This window comes from Cebus imitator, unplaced genomic scaffold (genome assembly GCF_001604975.1).
Source record: "Cebus imitator isolate Cc_AM_T3 unplaced genomic scaffold, Cebus_imitator-1.0 Scaffold15, whole genome shotgun sequence".
NCBI classification, from domain to species: Eukaryota; Metazoa; Chordata; class Mammalia; order Primates; family Cebidae; genus Cebus; species Cebus imitator.
The window spans coordinates 1,916,890-1,923,594 of NW_016107330.1; the positions used below are offsets into that span (position 1 = coordinate 1,916,890).

General features: G+C 56.7%; 1 protein-coding gene across 6 annotated transcripts in view; it reads right to left on the reverse strand.

Annotated features, from left to right (window-relative positions):
• CASZ1 (castor zinc finger 1) overlaps positions 1 to 6,705 on the reverse strand; it is a 163,488-nt gene that overhangs the window by 69,410 nt on the left and 87,373 nt on the right. Inside the window, exon 1 of one of the 6 annotated variants that reach the window (XM_037729625.1) lies at positions 344 to 626. The exons of the other annotated variants lie outside the window; for them this stretch is intronic. The gene's annotated coding sequence lies outside the window, so the exon portion shown is untranslated. Of the gene's footprint in view, positions 1 to 343; positions 627 to 6,705 lie in introns of those variants that run through there. 6 annotated transcript variants of the gene reach the window in all.

A 6,705-nucleotide genomic window follows, 5' to 3' on the forward strand; every position in this document is an offset into this window, starting at 1 on the left:
GGAGGTGGGGAGGTGCTGGTGGAGGAAGCTGGAGTGGGGGTGCTGGTGAAGGAAACGAGTGGGGGTGCTGGTGGAGGAGGCAGGGGTGGGGGTGCTGGTGACATGGCCTCGTGGAGCTGCAGCGGCCTAGCAGGGATGCCTGGGGACAGTGACAGAATACAGCAGCAACTGCTCCTTTACTGTCTTCCCTGGGGCCCCTGAACATAAAAATGACAGATGCCAAACTGTTCTCTCTAGCAAGTTGGTGACAGAGGGGCAAGGGCGGGCCCAGGGCCAAGGCACCAGGAAGTCTCCCCGCCCCAGGAGCAGGCTGCTGACAGCATCTTCCACCCTGGGGTCCTACCCATGAGTCACCACAACCCACGTCCAGAGACTGCGCAGGGAGAGAGACGATGGTCCCACAGCTCGGACCATCCGACACATGGCCCAGCCCAGGGTGCTGGGAGGGGCCCTCCTGCCCAGGGAGTGAGTTTGGGGAGCCAGTTTCAAAGGGGCAGCCTCTGTGTACGTGGAGAGAAAACACAGGGAGCCTCCCTGCCTGCTGGCCAGGCCCCTGACCCTTGCTCAAGCCAGGCCCTGCCCCTGCGGGCCTCGGAACCCTCCCCAGGCTGGGGGAAGGCTGGTGGCTGTTACGTTTTTTCTCCCCTCTCCCTCATGTGTGGCTTATCAATGATGCAAGAGGAATAACACCAATTTCCTTAGGCTATGTAATCCCCAAATCAGATTGGGGGGATTGCGGGAGATGAGGTGACCTTGTTGAGGGCTCCCGGAATGCCACCCAGTCCCACCGCCCGCTCTCCAGTTCCCAGGACATATTTAGACAGATAATGCTAATTGTACTTGACACGTTCTCTTAAGGAGGCCTCGGCTCTCCACCAGCTTTTGCCACTTGTGCTGGGCTGCATGGGCACAGGGTGCCCACCAGGACGGAGCCCACCCTGCCAGATGCAGGGCTCTGGGAGGGCTGCGGGCCGGTGGGCATCCAGTGGTTGGGAAGTGCTGCCCCACGGGCCTCTGATGCCCACCTCATCCAGACGATGAGAGGCTGGGGGTCTGCAGGGCATTGGGTGGACCCCTGAGATGAGGCGATAGAGACAACGAAGAGCAGTGCAAAGGGGGAATAAGGAAAAGGGAAGGAGCTGGCCAGGAGAGGAGAGGACGGAGGAGGACACCGGCAGGGAGGGTCGCAGGGGGTCGGGATGGAGAACCCCAGGCCTCCACTGCCAGGTGCTAGGTGGGGTCGGCCATCCGAGCTCGGTCCCGGCTGGTCGGCCCAGGGCCCTGGCTGGGATGTCATCCTCCCCGTCCCGTCCATCCCACACACTCCTGTCTGAGATCTCTCAACGTGCCCCGGCCAGCCTCCTGTAGACCCCCAAAGCCCCCCAACTCCACAACTCCGGTATCTCCCTTCCACCACCTTTCTCTCCCCTCCCATCCTCCCTGGCAACTGTGCATTTATTAATTCATGAGGCACTAATTAGTTCTTTGTTTAATTTTGTGTTAAACAGACTGACCGGAATGATAACGACTTGCAGTGCGGTGTTGCCGTCCCCAACCACCCCTGTTTTCTGACAACAAGGGAGCGCGGGAGACCGGAGCGCTGAACCCAAATCCCTCAGCAGTTGCACTTCATTAAGTCAAAATGTGACAAGAAGCTTAGAGAGCAACTTGCAGATCTGATCACACAGAACAATCAGGGAGGAAACTTTCCAGGAGTTGGTCGGGGGTGGAGGAAGGAGGGGAGGGCCGAGATGTGTACGAACAGGGACCAGGACGCACACGGGGTCCTGGACCCCACCCACCCCATCCACGCGTCCCGGGTGATGGGAGCGGGGAGGCTGTCCCTGGGAGGGACCTGGGACACTGGCATTCTGGGACCCCAGTGGGCGCCTAAGAAGTAGCCGGGAGTTCATCTTGGTCTCTCTTTCCTTCTCCGGCCATCTTTTCTTGTCTCTCTGCCTGTCACTGTCCCCAAAGTCTGCTTTGTGAGTGAGTGGCCCATGTGAGTGAGTGGTCAGCACATCTGGGAAAGGACTCTCCAAGGCCAGGGGAGAGGCACAGCACTGGGGAAACCCAGAGGACAGCAGGGGCCCTACACTCAGTGGGGCTGGAGTGAAGGGAAATGCTTCCAGGCTAAGAAAAAAAAAAAAAGCTGTGTGCTCAGGAATCATGGCAGAAAGTGTCTAAGTCATGCCAACATGCCCACTGCCTGCCAGCTGTCCATCCATCTGTCCATCCGTCTATCCGCCCGTCCGTCCATCCAATGTTCCTAATCCTAAGTACTCCGCCCAGAACACTGAGGACCCAAAGGTTCTGCGTTCTGTCCAGAGGTAGCTGGCAAATCACAAACAGAACTGGGTCCCGGTGCTTCCAGGCTGTGTGGCTGACAGCTGGCTGGCAGCTGAGTGACAACAGCCTTCTGACCTCCTTCCTTCTGTCCATGTGAAAAAGCACATCTCGGCCCCAGAGGCATCAGGCCGCTCACCCCGCCAGCCCATTGCACAAGTGAGGATGAGTGATACCAAACGCAAACCCTGCCCCAAACTAAGGGCAGTGGCCCTGCCCACCTTTTACCCACCCCTAATCTCTGAAGACACCAGCCATGTCTTGGGTAAGGAGAAGAGCACAGAAGGGGTGTGAGGAGGAGAAAAACACAAGCACAGAGCAAGCTGGCAAACTCCCTGCCGCCTTCCTCCTATTGGCTGCTGCACCTGCCCAGGTGAGGCCTCCGAGTGAGTGAGCCTGGGGGCAGGCAGCCTCCTGCAACCCTTTCCCTGGCCGGTTCTGAAGCAAGTGGTCTCTCCCCGAGCCGGCAGCCCTGGGCTGGCTTCTGTTAATTTGCTGTCAGGCTGCCTAAGCAAACCAATTAAAACTAATCATTAATTATAAAAGAGAGCGAGAAGAGGAGAGGAGAGGGTGAAAGACCGAGAGGGGAAGGAGGAAGAGGGAAGGTGGGCTGGAGAGGGAAGACCCAGGGGCCTGCAGGGAGCTCGGAGTGGGGCCTACCTGGGCTGGGCGCTGGGGTGCCAGGGTCTGGGGAGGGCAGGAAGGAAGCAAGGGATGGAGGAGAGGGGGTTGCCATGGGCAAGGGGCGGAGGGAATGCCAGGAGAGACGGGATGCGGGAGAGTGAAGGGCGAAGAAGCGGCAGGGGCCAGCATACCAGGACCTGAAGGGGCATCATCCATCTGCAGTTCCCTCTGGCTGGAGCCGCCACTGGCCCAGACATGGCTTTGGAGCCCCTCACCCACAGCTGCCCAGCTCCATATTTATGAGGCATAGGCCAGGCTCCTCGGTCGGCTGCCACTCCTACCTGCTCCCCAGGCCTCCCGGGCCATGGGGGCTTGGGGCAGCTGTCGGGCTGCCCATCCGTCCCCCCCACGCCATGGCCGCCTCCTTTCCCCTGCCCCCGGCCCCATCCTCATGCACAGCCTCTCCCTGGCCGAGCCCTTTCACAGGGGCTGGGGCCCTGTCAGCCCGGCGGGCGTGGGGCGGGGGGTGCAGACAACAGGGGCAGCGTCATGGAAACGGGCACTTTCCCCGAGAAATATTCTGTTTGGCCTCCTTCCTGCATTGAGGAGCTGTCGGGAGCCTGAGTGAGAGTCACACCACCCCGGGACCAGGCGTGACAAAACCTATTTTCTGCCTCAAATTTGATTGATTAAAAAACTTTTTAGGAAAACCATGTTAAAAGAGTGAAAAAGAAAGAGGGGGAGCGAGAAAGCGAGGGAGAGAGAGAGAAAGAGAGGAGAAAAGAAAGAGCCAATAGAAGGTGCTGTGGGAGGATGGCTGGGGAGAGGAAGGCCCCGCGCAGGGGCCGCGCAGTCCCCGGGGTGAGGCCGCCTGCCAAGGGGTGCGCACCGGGGGACCCCCAACATAACCAGGCAAGACGGAAAGGTCAGAGGAAGCCCGGAACTTTTACACAGTGGTTAGCAGGACAATGAGGGGCCGAGGGCCGCACAGGCCAGCAGGTGCCGGATGGAGACAGAGGCCTCGGGAAAGAAGCCGGGCCGGAGGCAGGGAGGGCCGGTGGGGATGGCTGTCCAGCCCCCGGAGTCGGAGCGGCCTCTGGATTGGCTCTGGGCTCTTTCCAAGCACAGTCTTGGTTGGAATTGGGCCAGAATCCTGAGAAATCTACATAGGGTCAAGAGGAAGGGCCCTTGTCCTTTGGGGGCAGGAAACGGCTTTTCCCACCTTGTTCTCCCAAACCCTGTCTTAAGAACTGTTTTCAATCAGTAATTTTTAAAAAGCAGGAGACATCAACTTGACCGCCACCCTGAGGCTGGCTCAGCGCCAGCTTCCAGCCTGCCCTCGCCTGCCCAGGACCCTCTGTGGTCAGGCCCTGGAGTCCTTCAAGGGATGCTGCCCTGTGTGGTGGCCATGCCTGGCCAGGGACTTCAATGGTGAGTTCAAGGCCCTGCCTGACTCTCTCAAGGCTCCAGGAGAAGAGCTGGCCTCCCCACCCCTCCTGAGACCCCCTAAGGAGGAAGTAACCCCCCCATTTCCCAGTGGCCCTGCCCGATCTTCTTGGGCAGGACTCCTGGTCTCCCCAGGAGGAAGGGTTCAAGTTGGTGGCCTAGCTTGCGCTCCTTTTCTCTAAGGGCCTCGAAGGCCAAGGTGAGGTGTGGTTCTGGCCAAGGAGTCAGCCAGATATTCCCAGGTGCTGGGAGGGTGCTCAGCAGTGCCCACTCCAGGCTCTGCCAGCGCAGGGCTCAGCGTTGGTAGGCGGTGCCCCTTCTCAACAGACAGGCACGTTGCCCACAGATGCACAGAAATGCAACACCTGCTCCTGGCCTTCCCCAGCCCCTGTGCCAGGTCAAGTGACCTCGATCTCTCTTGTCCCTGCTCCACAGCAAGATCGTCAGGTACTCACTGAGCACATACTGTGTGCATGATGCTGTGCCAGGCACGAGGAAGAGAAGACAAGACAGTTTACAAAAGGAGGCCAGGCGCGGTGGCTCACCCTGTAATCCCAGCACTTTGGGAGGCCAAGGAGGGCAGATCACCTGAGGTCAGGAGTTTGAAACCAGCCTGGCCAACATGGTGAAACCCTGTCTCTACCAAAAATATAAAAATTAGCCGGGCTTGCTGGCGCGTGCCTGTAATCCCAGCTACTCGGGAGGAGGAGACATGAGAGTCGCTTGAACCTGGGAGGCAGAGGTTTCAGTGAGCCGAGATTGTGCAACTGCACTCCAGCCTGGGCAATAGAGTGAGACTCCATCTTGGGGGAAAAAAAAAAAGACACATGCAAAAGCTGAGTTGGCGAGAGTCGGGTTTGAATCCTGTCTCTGCTGCCTCCTGCCATGCAATTGGGTATGCAGGCTGCTTAACCTCTCCATGCCCCAGCTTCTTCAACTGAAAAGTGGGGGTACATGAGTACCTATCTCGAAGGAAGTTTATTTTGTATTTCTTGAGCACCTACTATATGCTATTAGATACTTGTTCTAGACCTAGAGAACATTGGCAAACCAAAGACTCAACCCTCATGAGCTTCCATTCCTGTGCTGTTGAGGACTCACTGAAATAATGGTTAGCACAGTGGCTGGCACATAGTAAGTGCTCAGTAAATGTGACCTCTTATTAGTTTCCAGGGTCCCTGCCTTTAAGAAGTTGGGGAGATGGTGCAATTCTATTCCCAGGCATATGTCAGAAAAAATGGAAAACAGGTACTCAAAAAACACTTGTCCATGAATGTTCATAGCAGCACTATTCGCAGTAGGCAGATGGTAGATACAATTCAAGTGTCCATCAACCAAGGCAATGTGGAGTCTGTTTATACTACAGAAAATTTTTTTTTTTTTTGAGGCAGTTTTGCTCTTGTTACCCAGGCCAGAGTGCTGTGGTGTGATCTTGGCTCACCATAACTTCCGCCTCCTGGGTTCAAGCAATTCTCCTGTCTCAGCCTCCCAAGTAGCTGGGATTACAGGCGTGTACCACCACACCTGGCTAATTTTATATTTTTAGTAGACATGGGATTTCTCCATGTGGGTCAGGCTGGTCTTGAACTCCCGATCTCAGGTGATCTGCCCACCTCGGCCTCCCAAAGTGCTGGGATTACAAGCATGAGCCACCGCACCCAGCCCATACTATGGAATAGTATTCAGCTATAAAAAAGAAGTGGAGTTCTGATGTGGGCTACAATATGGATGCACCCGGAAAACACTGTTTTGAGCGAGAAAGGAGCCAGATAGACACAAAATGCCACAGTTGTATGATTCCAACAATGCAGTATCTGGGGCAGGCCAATCCATAGAGACAGAAAGCCGTGGCTGCCGGGGCTGCGGAAGGGGACAGTGGGAGGGACTGCTTGATGGGCTCAGGGTTGCTGTCTGGAGCCATGAAAAAGTTCTGGAATTAGCTTAATAGCTGTGCAACTCTGCAAATGTGCTTGATGCCACTGATTTGTACAGTTGAAAATGGTTACAGGCTGGGCGTGGTGGCTCATGCCTGTAATCCCAGCACTTTGGGAGGCTGAGGTGGGTGGATCATGAGGTCAGGAGAGTGAGAGCATCCTGGTCAACATAGTGAAACTCTGTCTCTACTAAAGATACACAAATTAGCTGGGCATGGTGGCACATGCCTGTAATCCCAGCTACTCGGGAGGCTGAGGCAGGAAAATCACTTGAACCAGGGAGTCAGAGGTTGCAGTGAGCCAAGATCGTGCCACTGCACTCCAGCCTGGTGACAGAGCAAGACTCCATCTCAAA